Source organism: Pseudopipra pipra, chromosome 4, assembly GCF_036250125.1.
Source record: "Pseudopipra pipra isolate bDixPip1 chromosome 4, bDixPip1.hap1, whole genome shotgun sequence".
NCBI classification, from domain to species: Eukaryota; Metazoa; Chordata; class Aves; order Passeriformes; family Pipridae; genus Pseudopipra; species Pseudopipra pipra.
The window spans coordinates 65,802,485-65,827,325 of record NC_087552.1 but is presented as its reverse complement, the minus strand read 5'-3'; positions in this window follow the sequence as shown (position 1 = coordinate 65,827,325).

The following is a 24,841-nucleotide window of genomic DNA, read 5'->3' as shown; positions in this document are numbered from 1 at the left end:
AAGCATTTCTGATACTTTTCATCCTCAAGACTTGGATCTGAGAGATTAGGTAGAAACCACGATGGAATCAAGAAAACGCATGAGCTTTTGTAGTATGGATTTTTAGTATTTTCATCATCAAATGGCAATTTTTCACTAAGAAAAATGCAAATGCAAGACCTAAAGAGCAAGACTTTTTCAATGGATTTATTTCTTCTGCTATTAGCTAATTTTAAACACATCAAACATTTTCAGATTGATTTCACTGAGATTTTTATTTATATAACCATTATATCATACAGGCAAATAAATCCAGACATACATAAGCAGCCCATTATCTGTTAATTCTCGAATTCTTTAAAGTGGGGGTAAATCATACACTGACAAAAAGTCTTGATTCCTCTTTTTGGAGCAATAGCAGTTATTTGGAGTTGCATTGGCAAGAGTTATTTATAGGACAACATGAAAATATACATTTTCATCCCTGTAAGGACTGGACTATGAATTGCACTTGAGTTTTAATAAATGTTAGCTTCTTTTTTATTTCACTGTATTAAGGCACAGAGTACAATGTATTTCATTCCATTCCACAAGAAATACTGAGCCTGATCCCAGGGCTGCTGTTTTCCTAAGCATTGCTGAAAGTCAGGCTGGTCATCAGCACTATGCTAAGACTTGTGGATGCCTGGTTTTATAAGGAAAATTATGTCTTCTGAATGGTCTTCAATGTTTATAAGTGGAAATCAAGGATATTGAAGAGTCTTTGTTTCCTCAGAAACACACACTGACTGCCCAGAAATCCAGTTTCTGTTTCCTGGGAAATAATGCAGCTACATCAGGGCAACACACAGGGAACACCACTGGTTTCTTCCCAAGCTCACAAAGTACATGGATCTGTGTTGTGGTTGTGTGCACACACCTATGGAGAAGAATATCTTGGGATTAGGAAATTACCCCAGCACTCAATTTCTCTCTTCAAATGCTTAATTATATGACCATAAATCCATAAATCCTCTGCAAATTCATAGGAGTTTCCTAGTTCATCAAAATCATAGTGTACTTCTGCTTAGGAGAATGGACCAAATTTGTGTTTTAACATGCAAACCAGATAAAATGAAATTGAAAATAAAATCTTTTTGCTGTAATTTCAGTCAGTACAAACTCAGAAATTGCTTAGGAAAATGTGAAGGTGTTCACAGAAAAAAAAGTTCTTTTTTCTTAAAGTATAAGTCAGAAACAAACCTAGTGTGGAGTAAATACAAGTTACAGAGAGAGACATTTGCATTGGCAAGCATCAGTTCACACGAGTCAGGAGACTGCAGATGACTCAGAAGTTCAGCAATAACAGATTGGTCACAGTTAAATATGCCCTTAATCCATCACTAAGAGTCCCTGGAATGCAGTTAGGTCAAGATTTAAAGAAAAAGAAAAAAAAAAGGATACCCAAAGTTAAGACTTTTAAGGCAAGATTTTTCAGGGGAACAGACAGGTTGACTTTTCAGGAACTTCATACCTCTAATATTCCTTAGGTTACATCAATGTTTTCTGCCCTAGTCTGAAAAACCGTAGGTCATGCAGTGGTAGTCCTAACTTTACTGGTGGCTCACCACCTTAAAATCAGGCTGTTCAGCTAGCAATATTAATATTTGTTCATGTCTCTCTGTATTTCTGTCTTTCTTTCTCTCAATTTTTTTCTTTCTTTCATCTTGCCTCCTCATTGCCTGTGGAGCTGGCTCTACCTTTCTAGAATCGTGCAGAAAAATATCTTCCATTTACCTCCATAGCACACAAACCGACTGATGGTAACACCAGTATGTGAGCATTAGTTTCAGGGGTTTACACACAGCTAGAAATCAGATTTCCATTAATTACTGTAAAATTTGAGGTGGCATTTCCACAGTGCATAAATATTATATCCTGATTTATATTTTACAGTGTGTCAAATTGAAATTAAGGCACATATGCAAAACAGAAGGGGCTTTTCAGGACTACCATCTGAGTACTTTAGTTCCCCAGAATATTATTCATACCAAAACATTATGCAAACTCTGCCTATGGTTTAGGACAGGACGTGAAGAAAAATCTGTCTTTACCCACGGGTTTCTATGATTTTGTGTTGCACGGAATGAAAGCTCTATTGATCTAAGGAGAGCCATCAATACATTATTTTCCCAAATATCTACATGGTTTTCTGCAGTTACCTGTCTGTACACATCTTATACCACAGCAGGGAACATACCCCTAGTTCAGGGAGTTCTGCAGCCACATAAGCACTTTCCTGTCTCTCTCCACAGCTCAATAATCCCACATTGCACAGCATTACACTGCAATCTTAGTCAGAGTCAATCCTTTTAAGCACTATTATTTTATTTTCTTTGGCAAAAATATCGTGTTGCCACTTCTATTCTTCTCCTCAGCTCTCCAGGCCCTCACTTGCTTTTGTTCTTGCTTTGGATCTATCCTATTTCTGTACATCATTGATCAATTCAATGGAAAGTAAATCCACCCAGCATGTAATTCATTCTGTTCAGAGAGGAAGCTGTGAAGTGTTGACACTTTGAGACTCTCCATGTTTTTTAGCAAGTGTTAAGTCTTCACCACATGTGTGAAGTACCAGCTAGATTCCCTCTCTTTAGGTTTTGGAATTAAGACAGGACAGAAACATGGACATCTGCAGTTATAGGGTTTGTATTTCCTCTGAGGAGGATTTATTGTGATGACCATAAAAATCCTGCTACTAGTCATAAAACTTCTCTTCCCTCTGTCAGCATCCTCACCTCATCCCCTGTTGTCACCTTTCCTAATGTTAAGTCATAATACTCTGAAAACCCATGCCTACATAGGCCTATTGTGAACTTCATGAGTTGGATGACATGAAGTAATTTTCCCCGCTTCAGTGCTTCATGGGAAAAGGTCAGTCATTCAGGCTTGGAGGGCAGAGGCAAAAATCCGTAAAGGTTGTTATGGGAGAAATGATATTTAATTCCTGAGGAAACCCAGTAGAATTTAGGTAGTGGTAAATGATTCTGGCTGCTTTTAAAAACCCGGGTCACAGTCTTTGGATATTAATACCCATTACTGATTCTATATTTGAAAATATAATACTGTCTGATTAGATCATTACGCAGATCATGGTTAGTAAAAGTACGAAAGAGTAGTAGCAAGAGACTATGAAAGCTGTTGTTACGAGCTGCCTCTTAGATTAAGCTCTTTAAAGCATACATGTAAAGAGACACTCTTACATGTACATTAAGATCAAGAGTGAAATAATACATTTGACAATGTCACCTTCAGTGGTCTGCAACCATTTGCACACTTGCAAAATGTAGAAGTTGTCCATCTGCATTGGGCTGACAAAAGTAGAGAGCAAAATGGGAATTGTGCAGCAGGCAGGCGTGTCACTCCACGGAGGTCCCAGTGGGATACACCGTCTGGCTGGTTTGTACACACTGGTCCATACTGCCTTTAAATAAAATTGCAGATGACACTGGGACTTCTTTTGCTTAAACAACTTGTATCCTTAGTGGAGAGTTTCTGGATATAACCTTGAATATTGCTTCTTAAGAAATCAAATAAAACATTTAAGGAAAAAAATTATTTGCCTCAATAGCTGGTTACACATAGATAGGAATTATTATGAAAGTCCATTTAACAGAGGCATGGGATTTGATTTTAGTATGCACCATGCTGTAGAGTGTTTGTGATACAGCTTTGCAACTTCAGAACTGTTCTATTTCTTCACCTTTTATTGGTTTACTGAAAGCATTTTGGATGTTGCTGTTTGCCCAGTCTGACAAGGACTATATGTTTCCTTTACATAATGCACAACATCTGGACTCTTCTCCATCTCCCAAAGCCAGGATGCTGCTGCTTTTATTTACACAGGGTAGTGAAGCAGTGTAAATCCAAGGGCCAGATTCCAAGAGTCTGGTATGAACCCTTGCAGAAATGAGTGACTGATATGTTTCTTTGTAACAATCAAGTTCCAGCTATGAGATCTATTTGAGTGTGTATTACTGAAAATTTCATTACTCCGCTTTCATGGGCTTTACCAAAGCACATCCTTACAGAATGATTTTTCTATTAAAAAAAAATTGTCTTTACATTTAGTAAGTCCACTCATATTTGCTGATGTACGGGTAGAGAAATAAAATGGTAGATATGTGGACAACACAAGCAGAACTCTCGGGTGTACCGCTCCTGAATTCTACAGATACCTCTCTCTTAATGTTCAAGTCCCTAAACAGCTGAGCCTCCATATCAGTGCTCAGTCAGACTCATCTCAACCTTCACAGGACTGGCTTTTCTAGCTTATGCCAAACCTGTAAAAGAGCCATTCCTCAGCCTATCCACCTCAAAAAGGGTTTGATCTAGTAAGACTCAGCAGAACAGAAAATGTAGCATACACACACCGAGAGTTAATAGGGATTAAGGCTCCCATGCTGGAAGAAAGAGATCCACATCCCATTCCTTCGACTGCTTGAGGGAATTCAAACCACATTTCTTCCCTTGCATATGGATTTCTAACCTGAAGCTGTAGGGTCTTCCCAGCACCAGTGGAAATTGCAAAATGGGTCATTACAATAAATTGTGACAAATCTCTAGAACAGACAGTGTTCCCAAGAAGTCCCTAACAAATGCAGATCTGAAACTCCTAAATCAGTTATTAAAATCAGCATCATGATCAGAAGAAGGGAGAGAGATTCATGTGACATCCAGTTTTTAAAGGATCTGTTGTGTGTCTGGAGAACCAGAGATCAGCACGTCTGACTTCTGTCTCAAGCATTGGTAGAAATAGAGTTGAAATGGCTTTCATAGAGAGAAGTTATGTCTCCTAGTGTAGTAAAGTTCTTCAAAGCAGAAAGTATGCCTGTGGATAAAGGTCACATACTTGATGTAATGTTCTTAGATTTCTAAAAAGCTTTTGATGAGGTCAGTTATCAGAATCATTTAAAGTAGATAGGATTTAATGGGATAAGAGGGAAGATCCTCCTGTGGATTAATAACTGCTCAAAAGATTTGTAACAAAAAGTGGTGATAAATGGTTGAAGGTAATTGCTAATGAAATCCCGCAGGCATCCAGATGTTCAACATATTTGTGAACGGTCTGGAAAGAAGGTGGGTAGTGAGGTAGCAGGTTTTTTTAATGATACAAAATTATTGGGAGTGGTCAGAATTAAAACTATTTATGAAACCTTTTAGAAGTATCTTTTGATACAAAATTGACAAAACATAGCAAATTCAACACTGAAAAGTAAAAATCCATGCCCTTGTATATACACATGCATAAATAAATCTGTATCTACATGTACACAGTGCTGGACTCTCACCCAGTTATCACCATCTGCAAAGGAACTCTGAAACACTTTGCATAAATCTTTGAAAGAATCTTTTTAGTGTTCTGCCATAGTCAAGAAGAAAAATAGGGTGTTAGGAAGGAAGAGGACCAACATACAGAATGATGCCACTTTAATAAACCCACAGTGCATACCTCAGAAAAGATTTATTAAAAAAGATACGTGAAAGTTCAAGACAGACCTTTGCATATTCAGAATAACTCCCATATGAGGACAGATTAGAGAGCAAGAACCTCCTGGTCCCTGCATTTCCCATACACAAGTATACTTGCTGAGCTTAATGCAAGTATATTTCAGAAAGCACTTTGGAAATACTGAAAGTAGTTCACAAGCAGAAGATTACAATGTCTACTCAGAGACATCCTAGCACTGAGTGAGATGAAGATGTAGCTGGGGGTGTTGCATAGGAAAGCTGAGTCACCCAGCTTACAGCTCTGGTTTGCACTTTTTAAATTTGACTCTTTGCTAGCAAGGATGGTGTTAAATCATGAAGAACTAGTTATAGTCTTGATTGGAATTTCTAGAGCTGTAAATTAACAGTGGGAAGGAAAATCTTTAGACGATAAAATTAAGGATGTGCTTAACAAGAAAGCAGAAGTACCTCTGAAAATATATTCAGAAGCCATATTTTGTACATGTATTATTTATTTAAAAACAAATAGAATTTTCACATTATTATGAGATAGACTATACTGCACATCCCTGTTCATTTCTGGTACCTAATAACTGTCTCATGTCAACCTTCTACAAACTAAAATGTCAGAGCTTCATGTAAAGGGAAGTCATAGATTGTCATAGAGACCTAGGGCAGTTTAATACAGACACCTTGCAGATATAGCTCTATCACTGCAGATGACCAGGCTCAAAATGAAGGCCAGCAGTATGTGTATATTTACTCCTGATTAAGAGAAAAGGTAGGAGGCATGACATGTTCTGAACCATCAGTGGATGCTTTTGGTTGTGAGAGGATTATGGCAATAGTAGCAAAACCCCTAAAAATCTCTCAGTATTATTGAAATTCCTTTTGTTAGCTGGATTCAGTTGCTGGGAATACAGGGAAAACTGGCAGATCAAAAATGAACCTTAACAAATCTGGTGAAAAAAGAAATTGCTAGCTTTCTGAAGGGATATAAAAAAATTAGAAAAAGAGAAAAATGTGTGGATTTATCAGTTGTGCCAATCATTGAGTGCAAATTACAACCCCAAATTTAAACAACTCTATGTAAACAAGATCCTGTTGAGCAAAAATTCTGCAGAGCATAGCTGGTCTCATCATACTGACTCACACATGCACATGGATATTTTTCCCTCCGCTTATAAAAACCTGGTGAGAGGTAATGAAATTTTCTTTTAAAAGAAGGTTTAAATTCACCTGGACTTTTAAAAAACTGTATTTGGCTTTATTTTCATAGAAACAGAAGACTGTTGAAAGTACCTAACACTGTCAGTGCATTAAATGCATCACATACTCAGTAACATATCTGAAAGCAAAAATAGAAGCACACTGGGAAGGATTAAATCCTGCCTTCATAAATCAGTACCAAATCAATATAGGACTGGAAATCTCCCCTCAAATCAGGGCTCTTTGCTTATTGATGTATTTGGCCAATGAAGGTATTGCTCCAAGGTTTACAGCACAATATTCAAAGTTATCTAAAGGAGTTAAGGCAGACTGTATATAAATGGGATCTAAATCCCTTAACACTGTTTGCTTCCTTACAAAGCTTTGACCTATAATTACATTGCGGTGCAAATAGAATTAATTTATTCTTAATATATTCTTTTATATATTCTTTATATAGTTTTCAGGATAATTTTTTTTTGCACGTTTGCTTTTCTTACCTGTTGAATGTTTTTCAGAGTGCGATAGCTGCCTGGCTGCTGGCAATCAAGTGCAAACATGGGGCTCCTGGTAGTGCTGGTAGTGGTAGTTTTGCCACTGTAAATTATTCTTACAGATACAATTATTGTTGTTTTTTTTCTGGAATATTTCTGGGAGCTATACCACAACTGCAGGATCTGCCCAGAAGATGTAGTTACTTCACCACAGCAATCATTTGCAGTAATCCTTGCACTTTATAACAATATCCAACACATTCTGTTTTCCCTGCCAAAAATATTCCTTTCTCTTTGTGTCAAGTAAGATTCATACCAAAGTTCTAAGCATCAGGTCACAGCAGTGTCTAAAAATGGGAAATGTCAGGCAAACTTAGTCTCCATATCCATTCTGCCTGGGGTTTCTTCTTCTTAAACCGTCTGCACAGCGGCCGAGGTCAGCTTTCCTTCTGCCTCAGCTAGTCCCACTAACACCTAATCCTGGCCTAACATACTTGTGATCCTGTGTAAGGTTGACTTTACCAAATACCAAAAGCCAAACTTGAAAACTGCCAGCCCAATTCTGGATTTTCTCCGTATGATATGAATAACGAGCCTGTTTGTGTGCTGGGGTTTTCTTCAGACCATCCCGCTGGCACTGATGAAAGGCTTGAAGGCAAAGGGCAGCGCATGTGAAGGATGTCAAAATCCAGATTTCCATGAATTCCCTAAGCAAAAGAACAGCACATATCGAAGCAAATTAATGTCACTTTTCTTCTGAGCAGAGCTCTGAATAATATTGGTGTTTCCAGGTGAAGTTTGGGTTCTGGCACCCTGCTTGGCCGAGGCGGCTGAGCGATGCTCGCCGTGGGGAGGGCTGCAAAGTGGCTGTTTCTCAGAGACTCTGAGCTGGAATTTGCTCCATGGGGACTCACTGGCCTCTCAGCCCCTCAGTACCAGGCATAGCATTCTGAAAAATGCAGAAGGACAGGATCAGGCCCTGAGCAGTTCTTTTAATCCTATCTTATAGGTCTCAATGAGGAAAATCCATATTATCTTTTTGCCTAATACTGTTCATGGGATACAAGAAATCAGCTTAACAAAAAAATCCTCTGTAGGATAAGTAGAAAATATTCCTTTTGTTTCTAAGTTAAAAAATTATCCACTGGAAGGTAGAGAATAGAAGGAAAAAAGGAATTTCTACCTGAAATCAATAGAATATTATGATTTTTTTGTTGTTTAACATACCAGATCCTAATCCAGTCATTAAAGAGAACTTCATGTCTGAAATTTGGAAGTTTACTTTTTTTTTAATTACGAAGATAAATGCCCAGTATTTTATGAAAATAATATTCTTGGAGCTGTCTTATATCATGCTGTTGGTTAGTTGTGAGTGGTTGGTATATCTTCAGCAATGAAATCACAGGCAGAACCTTCAGTAAAATTCTGGCTTTACTGCAGATTTGACTGTGGCTCTCACCAACAACTTCTCACACAAGTAGCTCTGTTTTTAAGCAAGCATAATGCTTTGAAACTCATAAAGTGAGTTTTCCTCAGTGCAACGTTGCATAGTGGATGTTGGTTTTATGCTTCCCCAGATAGTGAGGAAATCTGAGATAAAACTTTTCTGGCAGCCCTAACCAGATACACTTTACTGAGTCAGTCTGTGCAAAAAAATTCCCTCTCAAGATACAAGCAAGGTCCTTGGCAGAGCCCTGCAGATGTAAATGTGAACAGTTAGAAACCAGCTCTGAATGTAGGCTGGCTTAACACATAAACAGGACAGGTTACAGCCACAGCATCTGCAGTCATACCACCATGTCACCCTCTACCTTTGTGCAGTTTTTTTGATTGACTCACTGTGTGAGTGCAAGAAAAGTTTTTTTGGGGAAAAAAAAAGCTGAAAATAGGGGAGCAGGCTCGGGAAGAGGGAACCTGAAGCTCTGAATTTGAGCTTGTCTCTTTGCACATCAATTCCAAAGTTTGGGGTGTCCTAAATAAGACAAAATAGGGTAAGCAACAAAACATAACCCCACAGAGCTACAGTCCATCTGTGCAAGCTTCATTTCTGCCTGGCCAAAGAGGCAAAAAATTTCTCCCCCGTGTTCTAGCAGGGAAATGGGCTCTTCACAGAATGAGAAGCCAGACTAGCTTTATGATGCAAATTAGCTTATGAATGTGATTTTGGGGAAGACGATAAACAGCAGGGGATGGTCTTGCTCAAGCTTGCCTGGGTTGGTGGGAAGTGTGGCTCCTCCAAGCATCTCAGCCAGACCACAACACATCACCATATGCTGGCATGAGCAGGGCCACAGTGTGTCACTCCCAGGCCTGCTGGAGATCACCCCATCAATCTGTGCTTTCCACTAGGCTCTCCTATTGACAACTGTGACAGCTTTCCTTGAATCCTTGGGAGATGCCCTCAAATCTGAGGCTCAGACTCATATGTCTCCTTCCCATCCAGGAAGACTACGGTAAATCCACCCAATTCCCCCCAAAAACCCACTCCAGGACTGCAGGTCTGCAAGACAGGATCCGGCCTCGGGTCCTGAGCACCCCCGCGGGCTGAGAGCCTGATAAAAAGGTCCTGATCCAGTCCATTGAGGTCGATGGCGAAGCGCCCGTCCATCCTGGGGAGAACAAAAGGGTTGGGCTTGGCAAATCATTTCCGTTAATGTAGGAGACAATTACTGATGCCTCTTTGCAAATTGCTCTTCTTTGACGTTTTTATAACTCAGTAATTTCCAGTTGTGTTCCCATGTTTGCCTCTTTTGTGTATAGTTTTCCTATTTTTGAGTGCATGGTTCACAACATTTATACAAACACTAACAACAAATTACCTGCTCAACTGGGTTCTGTGAAAAGGGGCCCTGAAACTTATTTACAAATTAAGCGGACTCGGCCACGGAGGGAATAGTCACCGGGAGCGAGTTGCGGGTGCGCTGCAAATCACGCATGGTTCTCTAGCCAGAAAAGCCCTGCATTAGGGGAGGGGTGAGGGCCCGGGTGTAGAACTCAGTGTCTTTCTCCCAAGACCTTCTCTCACCGGAAAATATCCACCTGACTTTTTTTTTCTGTTGATAACTCTCTGGAGAAAAGATCCAGCAGAGAAGTAAATCAATACACGAACAACCCCGCACCCGACTCATTTGTTTTCCCGTTTAAAGAAATAAATCTGCTTTGCATTTGCTTGTTTAATTTTCTCCGACTGTAATAAAATAAAGATTGCACATTTACGTTCCAACAAATCACATCTCAGTTTAAAACACATTTAAGACACGATACAAATTTCTCAACCCTCCACAACTTTCTGAAAGAGGGTTTTTGACGCGGAATTGATCACTCCAGATGCAATCTCTTCTCTCCTCACTTGAACCATGTAATCGTTAAGGTGGGAAGTAACTGCGTACTTTGTTTTATTTTGTATTTTTAGTCCTATGAATCTCCACAATATTTCGCTAAAGGGCAGTTTTGATGTGTTTCGCCTCGGGTTGATGTTGGATCTCCTGTATCCCAGCGTCTTTGTCTAACTCTGTTCTCCCATTTCGATAGCTTGATTTCGTTACGGTTATAAATAAAACTCAAGATGCGCTTTATACATTATTTTAGAGAAATGAGCAGAGCACGGACTATTTTTAAAGCTGAGGATCTTTTAAGCAGGTGGCTGTGTACTGACACATTAAAATTCAGCTGCGCGCCCGTTAAGATGAATTTTATCTCCATCCCAATACCCTGGAAATTATTTATGCCTGGGGTTTTCGCAGCTCGGGATTTCAGTTCTTCCTTGGTCCCTGCATTTTGTGTTTTTCTTTGGTTCCCTGGAAGATAAAGAGGAACCTACCAACATTTACAATCGGATTTGGTTGTCTCCTTCCGTCGCTGCATTTCGAGACATCTTTACTGTGGTCCCGAACATCTTTAACATTCAAAAGGTCCCGTTGGACAGAAAAATAAAGACGTTCTTTCCTTGCTCTGCAACTAGGATTTTTAAATTGGAGTAGATCTCTGCTCTTTTTATTGGTTGTGGGCTTTTTAATATCTCTACTTTCTGCGCTAAGAAAAATGTAAGGTTTAGACGGTGTTAAAGCGCTGTTTGTGTTGAGGTGAAGTGCAGAGATCGGGGCCCTCTCTTCCTTCCTTTCCCCTCCTTTTTTGAGACGGGGGGCCCCCGGCAGAGCCGCGGGTCGCCTTTTCCCACCTGGGAGCGCAGAACGCCGTGGAGGATCCCGGTGCCCCGAGGCACCAGCAGCACCGGGACGGGGCCGACTCCCGGCCGCCGCCAGACCTTGTGAGGGCAGACACCTCCTCTGCGGGGCTTTGCCCGCCGTGAAGCCCACGCAGGTCGTGGGCTTCCCTCTGTCTCTCCATCCCATCACCTCCACGAGGTTCCCCCACTTGTCGGAGGCGGGCAGAGCCGGTGCGGGCAGGGCCGGGCAGCGCTCTGGGCCGGGCGCGTTTCTCCACACGCCCCAAGGGGATGTAGGTAAAAATAAAGGGAAAAAAAGAATCCTTTTTGGTGTCGTCGGAAGAAGCGGCTCCGGGGCAGGATGAGGAGAAGGGTCCTGGGGAAGGCGGCGGGGAGCTTGCGTGACCCAGGGGAGGAAGGCGGAGGGCAGCTGTCCTCGGGCACTCGAGTCGAGCAAGCCTCTTTCATCTTTTCTGTCGCTTTGGCTTAATTTACCTCTGCCCTCCAACGCCCTGTGAGTTTAATCACATCAGATCTCCTTCAAGCCAGAGCCAACGACTGGAAAGAACGAAAGAATGAGAAAGAGGATGAAAGAGCAGAAAGGAGAGAGGAAAGAAGGGGAAGGAGAAGAAGGAGGGGAAGGAAAGGAAGGAAGGAAAGGAGAAAAATAATATAATTAGAAACACGAAATTAACAATTCCTTACTCCTGGGGAAAAAGGATAGGCAGGTGGTCATAGGGTTTCTGGTGACATTTGACACACCGGCAGAGATGATGTTACCGTTCCCTGGGCGCACAAGCACGACCCGAGGGTTGGACGCGGCCCGCAGGAGTGACTGAGGCTCTTCCGTGGGGCCAAATGGGACTTCGCCAGTTTCTCGTCACATCTGTGGCTCTGTGAAACCATTTGTAGAACTGACATGCAACACAACATGCCGCCTGAGAGCCTGCTCGTCCCTGGGCACCTTTGAAATCTAGGGCTGTTTGGGAGGTTGTGTTCTTTTGGTTTGAGGGGGGTTTGTTGGTGTGGTTGAGTTTCTTTGGGGAGAAAAGCGGCAGCATTGCAGCATTGCAATTCTCGGCATGGTCCCTCGAAATGAGCAGAGGAAAGGTTTGCTCTGTTAGTTTGGTACCAACATTGTCGTACGGGTTCGCAATCTTTTATTCGCGTTCACTCTGCTGTTTGGCTGCGAAAGGAAAAGCAGCAGGGTTCACACCGTTTCCTGGAAGACTTGGTTAATGGGAGCGGATCGATTATTTGTCAGGCAGGGCCGTGCCCGAGTCTGCGCCTTCCCCCAGTCACGGGAAGAATCGAGGGTTCCCGGCGGCTCCGCTGCATCCCTCGTTCCCACATCGTCCCCAGCCTCGGCGGCCGCGGCAGCCTGAGGCGAGCTGGAGGTCCGGCCAGCAATCCCACCCGAGCCCTGCATGTGCCCTCTTGTTTGTTTGCCTGTTTATCGCCCTGTCTCTGCCTCTCAGCCTTCTGCCCTCCCGCCGCCGTGCAAGTGCCGCAGTGCCCTTCCCGGCCACAGCACATGGCAGCGGAGCGGGGCAAGCAACGGGAGCGGGAGGCTTCCAGAGGCTGCCAGCAGCCGGAGGTCGGGGCGCCTCTCCCTGCGGCGCCTGGGCTGCCTTGGGCCGGGGCTGGTCCTGAAACCCTCGTGAAGCCACCCCCGCCCCAGCCGGGGTCACCTGCGGGAATCCCTGGATGAACTCGGCGGTGGGGGACCACCCCCCGCCCCCGCTTTCCCCCAGAGAAACAGAGGGCTTGACAGACTTCTGTCACCTTTGAAGCTTTTTTAATGAGCAAATGTGTTCCCTTCCAGCCCCCCTTTCTGCCCCATCTACTCTGTTCAGCCTCAAGCGGGTGGCTCGGAGGGAGGGATGGGGCAGAGGGGCGGCTTCTCTCGCTGTCGGGTTGGGGGGGAAGGGGAGTTACTGCCCAGCCCTGCTCCCTGCAGTACTCCGGCGCAACAGCAACGCTCCCGCTTTGCAAACCTGGCTGACCCAGCGTTCCCGGCTGTTTTCCAAGGATGAACCATGTCGTTCCCTTCATTCTCTCGGTCACGGAAAAGCAGCCACCTCCCGGTCAGTGCTGTGTGTGCTGACCGAGACCATCCAGGGAGGCGAGCGGCAAAGATTCAGGCCGACCTGTATCCCGTCCTGGGGGCGGCAGGCGGGAAACGCCGCTCGAATGTTTAAATAAGGCAAAAAGTAAAACCCAGCAAACAACACACACACACACACACCCCCCATGCGAGTGAAGGTGGTGGGTAAGAGCTAAAGGCAAAGAGAGACTCAAGTCGGACGGACAACTGTCGCTTCTGTTTGTCTGTGTGATTAGTTCACTTTCCAAATAACATTCAAGTGTACTGTCGACAGTGGTGTTGTCCTACTTGATAACTTTACTGAATTTTTCCTACTGGTCGGTACAATTCAGACACTGATTCTTCTTAAAAGAAACAACAATCGTCTCCAAAAGAGTGCAATTAAGGCTCTGCCAGGATTTACACTTTCATATAACTGTCGGGCAGCACCTTGGCACCAAGAAGCTCTGCAGCAAGAAGTGCTGCTTTTCTTAAGGACATCTTTCCTCTTTTAGAGGAAGCAGGCTAATAATGTAAAAGTTTGTGAAGTTACACGTAGCTTTAAATAGACATCACCATTAACAATCACAGACCCCGCACTAATAATCCTTAAATACCGTGCTAATAGTCCCCACGTGGAAAGAAATCCCCAAGCGTTATAAATTCAGTTTAACGACCAGAAAACCTCCTGGGCAACAGCGAAAAACGAAAACTCCCTTCTCTGACTTCTCTGTGTTTGATTTATTTTTAACTACAGGCTCATGGGAACGCGGCACTGGAAAATCACGTCCAGATGTACCTAAAAGAGGCGCTTCCTCTGCTAAAACGCCCTCTCTAAAGCAAAAAGAAAAAAAAAATCCTTTAAATAGTTTAAATTTTGGTTTTATCATGGATGTAATTGCAAAAAGACGGGGCAAAGCGGCAGCTGCGCTCTGTGGAGAGACGCACAGCTGTGAGGGAGCAGCTCTGAAAATAGAGCGCAAAGGAGCTGGACTCCTCCGGGGCAGCGTTGTGCCCGAGTGGGAGGGAGGCATCTCGGGTTCTAGGGCTGTTCGTTTCTTTTCCATACATTGGGAAGATGCCCGTGTTTGCCCGGAGCCGGGCGGGCTGTGCCCAGGCAGTGCCGGTGCCTCCGCGCCCCACCTCCTGCTCTTTCGGTAAAGTACCAAATATTTGGCTGAAAGAGTGGGTTTGCGGGAGAAGGGAAGAGACTGGCCCCGAGAAATGAAGGGGCTTTTCCCAGGTAAGAAATCTTTTACCTAGCGCTAAGTAGGGACGTTTCGTAGCTTGAAATTTTTTAACGAAAAGCATCTATTTCATCTAAGTTTCACAAAGTTTATTAGTCGTGTGGTTTGGGATTTTTATTTTTTTTTTTTTTCCATTGAGAGCTACATCTGCAATGGAATCGGGAAAGGGAAACAAACATGGCTGTGCTCATTGCTTGCTCTCATTTCTTCGATTTTATCTAATATTCCACGTAATAACAGTAAATAATGACGAGACCAGTCATCCTCTCTCAATCATACATTGCTGGATTCTTCTGACACAGTAATTTGGGGCTGGATGTACCTGTATAGATTTATTTTAAGATTTTGTTTCCTGATGAGAGATTAACAAATCGTCTGAGCAGTCGCCTGTATGGAGAGTACAAAGCTGTCTGTCCTCGCCTTAGTATCGGGTATTATAAATCAAATCCAATCCTTTTCACCTCGTATTATTGGGAAAGGTTATTGGGAGCTGGCTTTTGTTGCAGGAAATCCCATTTAAAAATTGCTTTATAGGCCATTTGCTGCAATCCTCGACATTGATCTCATTACAGCTCCCTCTCACTGCTGTTTATAAATCTTGGTATTTACCAGCCCTTGGCAGCGATGCCTGGTGGTATTGCTTGCTAGGGGCTGTCATTGGGAGGAGGATAAGAAATGGAGGCTAGGTGCCACTTCTTGGGGTAGTTTTGTCTGGAGGAAGCACTATTATTTATTGAAACAGTCGGTCAGAAGTAAATCTTTTGTAATGACTCATCCAGTATAATCTCTTAAACCTCCGGGCTGCCCGTTTTGCAGAGGATGTGGGTTTCTGTGCTGGATCCTTCTCACGCAACGGCCTAATTCAGCTAGGAGGGGAGAAGCACCCCTCTAGGTGGTGGGTTAATTGTCGGATTTAATAGTCTGGAGAAATATGAAAAGGCAAATTAATAGAATTAATCTCGGTTGAAACTGGCTATTACAGAAATTTTGAAGGGGTTTGCTTCTGGAATATGTCTCTTGGCATGACTGTGTGGTTGGAATTGTGGCTGAATAGCTGATAACTTACAACCTCTTCTAGGTATTAGCAACTGTACAGATAAAGGGAGGAACTGGACCATAAAGCTCGACTTTGTCTTGAAATGGGAAGTTGCAAAACACATGTTGGATGGAAGTGAAACAAAATGTAATGATGAGAGTACTTTTTACTTTTTTACTACCAGGTAAAGCCATTAATCAAACACAGAATGAAATTTCCCCTAAAACTCCTTTTTTTATTTTTTTTTTTAAATGGCAGCTGGATCTAGAACTAAGGAAATATGTGGTTTCTGAAATAGATGGTATGAAGATTTTAAGCCCATTTCTGAATCATAATAACAATAGGCTTATCCAAATGGTTATGTTTAAAAGCTTTCTGTTAAATTCATGTAAGGACAGAACTGGTACGTAGAATAACACCTTTTTTCTCCCTAGGGAGTATCTGCACCTGGTGCCTAAGCCCTCAGTGGGGTTTGCCTATTGCAGTACTGACAAGTTGGCTTGGGGTTAGGTGTATTGAGAAGAAGCATTGAGTCTCAAGTTCTCCAGCCAAAGACCTGAGGAAAAAAAAAGATAAACCAACCTGGGCTTTTGGAAAGAGCAACAAAAAGAATACGCAGCTACCTCTATCTTCTATTTACAAGATTTCAGAAGAAGGTCAGACCTGACAATCCATACAATACAGGATACCTCTAGAAGCTCCTTTCTCATAGTGTGTGTTGTCTGACACAGCTGATATATTTTACTGAGCTGCTCAGCAATTAAACTGTACTCTTAAGGTCTGGAAGACCGATTGTCCTGCTTGAGTTGAAGCACAAGCCTGGACTGAGGGCTCTTGCATTCCCTGCTAACTATGAGGTTGTCTAGGGTGAGGATTTTTTAAAACCTTTTTCATTTTAAAAAGCTAACTAAAGGCAGAAAATGAGACAAGACTTGGAACCAAGATCTCCTGAGTGTGAAGTCTGTCACTGTGTTGTAGAGATTTTCTCTCCATTTTCAATTTGTGTGTTTTGTTGCATTTTTTTCTCCTCAAACTTATTTCTTATACTGATTTCTAATGCATGCTAATGACACTCCTGATCATATTGACTATTCCTGTATTGTTATGAGTTTCTCTGGAGGCTGTCTGGTGCAGCCCTCCTGCTCAGAACAGTCAGAATAAGTTGCTGAATAGTTAAATGGATTTTTTTCTGTATTTCAATTTGTGTCCATTGTGTGCTTTCACTGGACACCACTGAGTGCAGCTCAATCTTCTTTACTCCCTTTTCTCATAGGAGTGTCACTTACACACATTGATAAGATTCCTGGAGCCTTCTCCAGGCTGAAGTCCCAGCTCTCTCAGCCTCCCCCCATAGAATCTTCAAGGTTGGAAGAGACCTTTAAGATCATCCAGTTCGACCATGAATCCAGCACTACCACTGCAACCACTAAACCATATGACCCAGCACCAGATCCAGATGCCTCTTACATACCTCCAGGGACATAGGACAGATACTTCAGTCCCTTAGTTGTCTTTTTGGCCCTTCACCAGACTCAAACCAGTAAGGCCATGTCTCTCACCCTGGGGAGCCCAGAGCTGGACCCAGTGTTCCAGCTGTGTCCTGCTACTGTTGAGCAGGGGGGAAGGGTCACCTTTCTTGACTTTCTGGCAAATTCAGTTTTAGGATCCCATCCTGCACACTCAGAGAATCTCTAAATTCCTCCTAGGCCATCTGCCCTTTCTTCTTTTTTTATATTTTCAATTCTTTGGGAACTCCTTGTTCATCCTTACAGGCTCCTTGTAGGTTTTGTTTAATTTTCCACACGCTGATGGACATTGAAAATCAGTCAGCTTTCCTGGGACTCTCTTTTCTTTTGTTTGGTTTTGTTTGTTTTTGGTTTTGGTTTTTTTGTTTGTTTTTTTTTGTGTGTGTGTGTGTGTGTGTGTGGTTTTTTGCTGGTTTTGTTTTGTTTTTTTGTTTTTCAGGTGGAGGTTTTTGTTTGTTTTTTTTTTGTTTCGGGTTTTTGTTTGTTTTTGTTGAGGGGTTGTTTGTTTTGGGGGGTTGGTTGTTTGTTTTTATTGTGGGTTGTTTGTTTGTTTTGTTGGGGGTTGTTTGTTTAGTTTGGGTTTTTTACTTTTGTTTTTGGGGGGTTTTTTGGTTTTATTTTTTCCCCACTCCTGGAAAATATCCACAGGATTCTGGCAAGTAGGTATCTGAAAGAGCTAAAGTCTGTTGGGTTGATCCTGTTGTTTGCTCTTTTCCTTCCCATCAGAACCCTCAGCTTCACAATTTCATGGTCACTGCAGCTAAGGCTGCCTTCAACCCTCTCATCCCTGAACAGTCCATCATTTGCAAGGATGATTCAGAAGGGTGTCTCCTCCCATCTGCTCCTTCACCAAGAAGGTGACAAGCAGTTGTCATTAATGCATCTTGGAAACAGCCAGGACCCCTTATACCCTGTTGTGTTGCCCTTTTGGCAGGAAGTTAAACCTTACTGTAAGCACTTTATAATAATAAATTATTAAATAAAACTATTGTTAGAATAAATTATTAAATAAAACTAAAGAGCAAAAATGTGGTCCTTATTTAAAGTGATATTTTAAGTTTCAACTTGTCTACCTAAGTGTATAATGAACTGCTAAATGGAAATTACCATGTTTTTCATGGTGAAAAATAGACCCAGTTCAAAGGAAAGCTGTACCTCCTATAAAACACTCTGTCCTAGGGAGACATGCCTGAGAGCTGTCATATTATAGAGGATCTTCTAGTTAGGGATCCACCTTGGGATACCTGGATTAAGACTGGAGAATCAAAGTCTGTGGGTTGACTGTGGCTGGCAGCTGAGCCCCAATCCATCTTCTTGCTCATTCCCCCTCAGCAGGGATGGGGGAGTGAACTGGAAGGGCAAAAAGTGAGAAAACTTATGTGTTGAGATAAAGGCAGTATAATAAGTGAAAAAAAAAATAAATCCAAAACCAAACAAAAAGTGATGTAAATATAATCGCTCACTGTCAGCAGACTAGTACCCAGCCAGTCATCAAGTAACAACTTCTTTGGAAAAACCATCCTGCAGTTTTATTGCTGAGTGTGATATTACACAGTATGGGATATCTCTTTGTAAGTCAGCTGTCCATCTGCATCATCTCCCAAACCCCTGCTCACCCCTTGCCTGCTTCTTCCAGGGGCAGAATGAGAAGCAGAGGAAACCTAGATGCTGTGAATCTGATGAATGCTATGCATTTTTCATCAACAGCTAAAACACTGGTGTGATACCAGTGCTGTTTTGGGCACAAGTACAAAACACAGCACCATATGGGCTGCTGTGAAAAAATTATCTTCACCTCAGCCAGACCCAGTGAAAGGCTTTACATTGTTTTTTGGGGAGAAAAAAATTGAAAAGCTGACCTGAACATCACAGTTGTTTTAAGTTTGGGTTTATTTTTGTTTAGTTATTTTATAAGGGAAACATTATGATAACATTCCTGAGTGGTTTCTTCATGGCATGACAGGTGAGAATAATAATATCTGATAGAAACAATAGTATGGCTTGACTTCAGTAGCACCTTTTAGCTGATTGGCAACTTGGGAAGTAGGACTCAAGATGAGCAAAAGTAATCATCCTGCTCCTGTCATAGGATCCCTCCATGTGCATTTGATGGGATGGGGTATCAGCACTAGGGATCATATGGGAAGAGTCCAAGGCAGGTCAGTTTGGTAAGACTTGATCTACTAATTTAAATATTTCTTTCTAGAGACACTGAGTAAGAGAGACAGGTAGTGTGGCTTTTGTTCCTGTACTTAAAGATTTTCCTTGGCTTCGTTAGTTATATCTAATATTTAATGTCTTGCTGTGTTTCTAGAGAGCAACCCTCTCCATCTAAGCTGCTGTTTTTCTCTGTAAATCCTCAGCTTTGCACAATCCTACATCACGGTATCTTTATGCACACAAAGAGTCCCACTGGAATCACTCCAAAGTATTTGATGACCAAGCTGGCTGTGAATTTATAACTAGCAGGTAAATAGCCTCCATGCCATCTAAAAACTCAGAATTATTTTGTTTTCTTTCTGTGCTGTTAGTGTCGTTTTACATCCTCTTTTGTCTTAGATAACTTTTCACTGTTCAGAAACTGAATGCTGTTGAGTCTTTGAGTCACAACCTCAGTGCCATTACCAGTGCTTCATCAAATTAATGACATGACAGTGAAAGAGATCTGATAAACTTGTGCTTAAACTGCATGAAAGATTATGCAAATTTGCGCTTTCATTTTGGAATGTTTTACATGAGTACTACATTTTTTGGGGAATTATTTTTATCCAAAGGCTAAAAAGAAATTCTCAGTCTGTGGCTTAATTTATACAATTATTAAAATGTGGTCATTTTTTTCTTTGAAAATCAGTTCTTTTATGTTAGTATCAGAATATGCATATAATCATTTGGGGAATATTCTTGTGGGATTTTTTAGTGAAGGGAGAAAATATCCATTGATATGTTATGTTGGAAAGATTAAAATGTGTTGCAAATGGCTTTTGCTTTTAATAGGAGTACTTTATACTTTCCTAGCTAATAGTCTTCTTCAGTGGGATGAAGCAAACAGAACTAATGCAATAGTTTTCATTGAAAGATACTCTGATGGTTTTCTATTTGGTATTTTTCAAAATACTTTAACATCTCTCCAAACACAGAATAAAAAGACAGTTTATTCCCTCAATAGTTTACAATTTAAATAATTTCAGAATTCTCAGCAGAATCTGAAACCTCTGTAGCCCTTCAATCTGCTGGTTTTTCAGCTGCTGCTTCAGCTCCAGTGTGTGATGCAATGGGAGCCACTTCAGCTTATCAATAAGGTCATTAAAATGATGCAATATTACAGAAACTTCACAGAAGTCCACAATCCATAACACCACAGCCCAGCAGTCTGCAGCAGCCCCTATGTGTCACTCCAGCCTTCACATCAAATATGTCCATCACCTGAAGACACTCTGTCGCCTAATGACTGACTTGGTTGCCCTGTGGTTTGCAGAGGGAGGTCTGAAGATTTTCCTTGGCATGTTGACAGAAATACTTTACAGGTACAGAGGGAAAACCAAGCAATTCTTACATCAAAGTGAAAATCGGGGTTTGTGGCTTCCAGAGAGTGTCTGCCACCCCTGGGCTCAAGCCTGGCTTACTGAAGTAAGGGGTTCTTATGTCCCAGGCTAGCTTTCAAGCATGCATGTGGCAGTACCTCCAGGAAGGTGGTTACTTTAGGTGCAGACACAGCATATGCCACAGCTGCTCACCACCTGGGAGAAGCACACACATGAGCAATGTCATGGGTGAGATAACATACTGATGGTTGGGGGTATTCTGCCTCCTTCATCCTCTGCAGCATCTGCAGGGATGCTGCTTGACGTCATCCTGGGACTGGCAAGATCTACCCTGGGCATGGTGAAAACCACAGAAGACATTTCCTTCACAGAAGACTGTGAGCTGTTGGCAACCTGAGTGCCAAAGGGTCTTGCTCAATTCAGTGAGATTCACACCTTTGGCTTAATTTGTCTCGAGTCCCTCCAGATACTGAAATGCAATGGATTGCTGCATGCAACAGGCTGCTCTCCTCGTGGGGTGCCCATCCTCATGAGCACCCAACAGAGCCCTGCTCTCCCTGCAGTTGCCTGTCCTGTGTGTGACACAGAAACACAATGTACTTTTTGCTTACCCCACTTACTGATTAGAAAAACCCCATATAATCTGATATAAATACAGCTACTTCCAGTCTGTAACTGAACACACACCTGACATAGCAGGGTTTCATTTGTGAGTGTGAAGCATTGGCAATGATGTATCTGTCCTGGACCAACTCAGCATTTCCCTGAGATTTAGGCTAAGCTGAGGATCATCTCACCTATATTAGACTGATGTTTCCCCAGGTATAACCTAGCAACAAGCCCCTCTTTCCTCTGGCAGCTGCCACTGTTGTCCCCATACCTATGGGAAGTCAGCAAATAGTTTGTTTTCTACTAGTAACCTTTCTGTTGAAGAGAGATACCAAGGCAGGAAGGAAAAACTAGCATTGGATCCTGGGATCTTTCCCAGTCCCAGTGGATGCTGCTGTCAGCGCTCTTGGCTTTGTCCTCTGTCCACCAATCTCTGTTGCTTTTCTTAAGAGATTTCACCCTTTCTTCATGGCATGGTATTAAGCAAGAATCAAAAAATACTTCTTAGATTTCTGTGCATAATATTATGCTTCAGTCGAGTGATTGACAAAAAGAGAACTATAAAAGCAAGAAGCTTTGCTTTTTCACAGAGCTTTGCCTCATTCTGCTGACCAAAATGCACAGGAAAACTCAAGGCCCAGATTTGTCCCCACAGCTCTCTCAAGCAGGCTAGACTCTATGCTCCACACTGGGAAGAGCTGGGGCTTGCTCAGGGACACTAGTGCAGCTGATTGCCCTGAAAGAAAACCCTCCTGTTTATCAACTGATTTATGTCAAGGAAGTGCTAAAAGGAATTTTCCAGCTGTTGCTCCTAAATGCCAAAACTCACTGAGCTGAATTCATTCATCTACCTGACTATATCTGAGAGCAAAACTGATCTGTCATCTCTGATCTTGCCTTTACATATGATCCACACATTAGGACCATGGGTCAGGGAATGAAAAGCCAAATGAGCAACATTTTTCTAAACCAGTTTCCCTGCCGAGAGAGTTGTGTAAGAATGACGCCTTAGGCAGGATACCTACTTGTCTGGGTGAGCAGCTGAAAATTGTGTTTGGGGTCCCTCACCTTTGTTCCTTCACTGCTTCGTGCTGGGCAGGAGACCCAGGGGCTGGTGTCCTCTTTAAGATGCAGTTGATTTCTGACAAGCCCATAAAGGAGCTGTCAGCTTCCTCCTGTGACCAAACTAAGTGGTTTCCCACCAGAGGAGCTTATATACTCCTTCAGTCTTCAGCTCACTAGGAATCAATGATAGGTGTCTGGGAAGTGTTTAAGAAAAATTTAAAAGGAATTGGAAGCCAGCTTCAGTGCTGACATAAAGCTCAAATTGGGTCTTAAACTATGCACCAGGAAAAAACTCAGACTTGAAGAGCATTTACAAAGAAAGCATGAGGTGTTGCTAAGATCAGTAACAGTATCTCTGACTATAGTATTTATCCAGCAAGGTGTTCTTCCTGGATAAAAGCTCTGCCAGATATTGCAATACTTACCCCTAGGTCAAGTGTTCAGAATCCAAAGGTAAAATTCTCTCCTCAGTTGGTGGCAAAACTCTTTGGCTTTAATGGGAGCAGGTGAGGCTTGCATTATTTTCCTTTTAAAGAACCCCAAATGATACAATGGTTACTTTATGGCAACAGCAAAATGAGTCACTTGTCTCAATCTATCAATCAAGTTCCTAATGGACACGTGTCCACATATAAAAAAAAAATCCCAATTAGCGTTAATTGGCATCCTTGCCTGCAGTTTCTGTGGAGAATTCAGTAATGGGCATGGGAGCAGAACTCCCTCCATTTCACCCCAAGAAAGGTCTCCCCAGCAGACCAAAAGGCTCTTGGTGTTGGCACTAGGAAGCTTTGTTACCATTACAGTGGCCATGTACGGGACCTTGGCTCTTTGGGCTGGCACTGGGGTCGCACGGAGAATGGAACAAAACCCCTTGTGCTGTTGGCTGTTCACAGGCTGGTGTTTCCAGTTGGCCCTGGAGAGTTAGGGACGTCTGGGGACAGTGCTAGAGGCAGCTGCCTGGGCACGGCATGCTGCCCTTAGACAACCTATGGCAGGAGAAAGTGTTCCCTCCCTGAAACAGAGAGGTGAAAAGCAGAACAAGAATTAGCTGTTCTGTAGATCTTCCCTGCCTGCCAGCCCTTCACCAGGTATTGCCTCACAGGAATCAAAAAGATTGTGTTATTGCTAGTAACCACACTGTGCTAATTTAGCCATGTTTGACTGGTTGTTTGCCTCCTTTCAAATATTGTTGACAGCTATGAGTTTAAGACCATAGTTTGAAAACCATGCAGTGTTACAGACACAGACTTAGCAGGAGAAGAGCAGAAGAGTAGGCTTAAAGCATCTTTCTCTGGGAAAATGACTGCAGGGCAACAGAGCCCATGTCCACTGCTGAAAAGCTACTTTCATAATTGTCATGGGGACTGGCAGATGCCCTTGCATAACTTCAGAAAGTCAAAGGGAATGGTGCTCTTCCATCATTTGGGTGGCTTTAGATTTTCAAAAGCTTTACAAAGAGATAGAGAAAACTGCATGGATAACTTTCCATAGAGCTAAATACCATTTGCTTTCAGACACACCTTGCAGGCTTGATTCAAGGCCAGGTTGGATAGAGTTCTGAGCAATCTGGTCTAGTGGAAGGTGTCCATCCTTCCAATGCCTGGGCATTGGAACAAGATGATCTTTAAGGTCCGTTTCAGCTCAAACCATTCTAGGATTTGTTTAATCCCTTAGCTTTAAGCATATGATTAAGTGAAACGATGGTGAGAACTAGAATCACACCTGCTGTTCCCCCTCTGCTTTCTGGCTGCCAGTTTTCCCTGATCCCCCCCATGCTCTGAAGTCAGCAATGTCGCACAGAGGGAGGCTGAAAGATTTCCCTCCCTCCCTGGCTGTGGCTGCCCCTGATAACAGCCATGATCTTTTCATCTGTCTTCATTTTTTCTTTTTTTTCTTTTTTCTTTTTTTTTAATCCAGGGTGTCATATGTTTTGGGGGTTTGGGGTTGGGTTTTTTGTCTTCTTACAATCTGCTTGTTCAGTCAACGTGTCCATCAGTGGCACTGCTAGTGAAGACCAGCTACATGAGCTAAAACTAGCACACATGTGGCAGGTTTGGACTGCCTGGTCAGGTTATTGGGTCGGACTTATTTCTCCAGCAGTGGCTGATGAGGGAAAGATGCAATGAGAGGCAGAAGCTGAAATTTTATTCACCTTCTTCCATCTTGGTACTTGGTTACTTGTCTTATAAGAAACAGAAATCTGATTTCAGTAGCAACATAAGGTCTCAGACAGAGTTTTCTTCTTCCTGCTCACAAATGGGAGTTAATATTGATTTAATAGGACAGCAGCAGTCTGTCAAACTGGACCAAAGAGGATAAGATTAACATAAACGCCACATAAATTTTATGTGATTTTTTGCTTCCTTTTGGTTTATACTTCCTGTAAAAGCCCC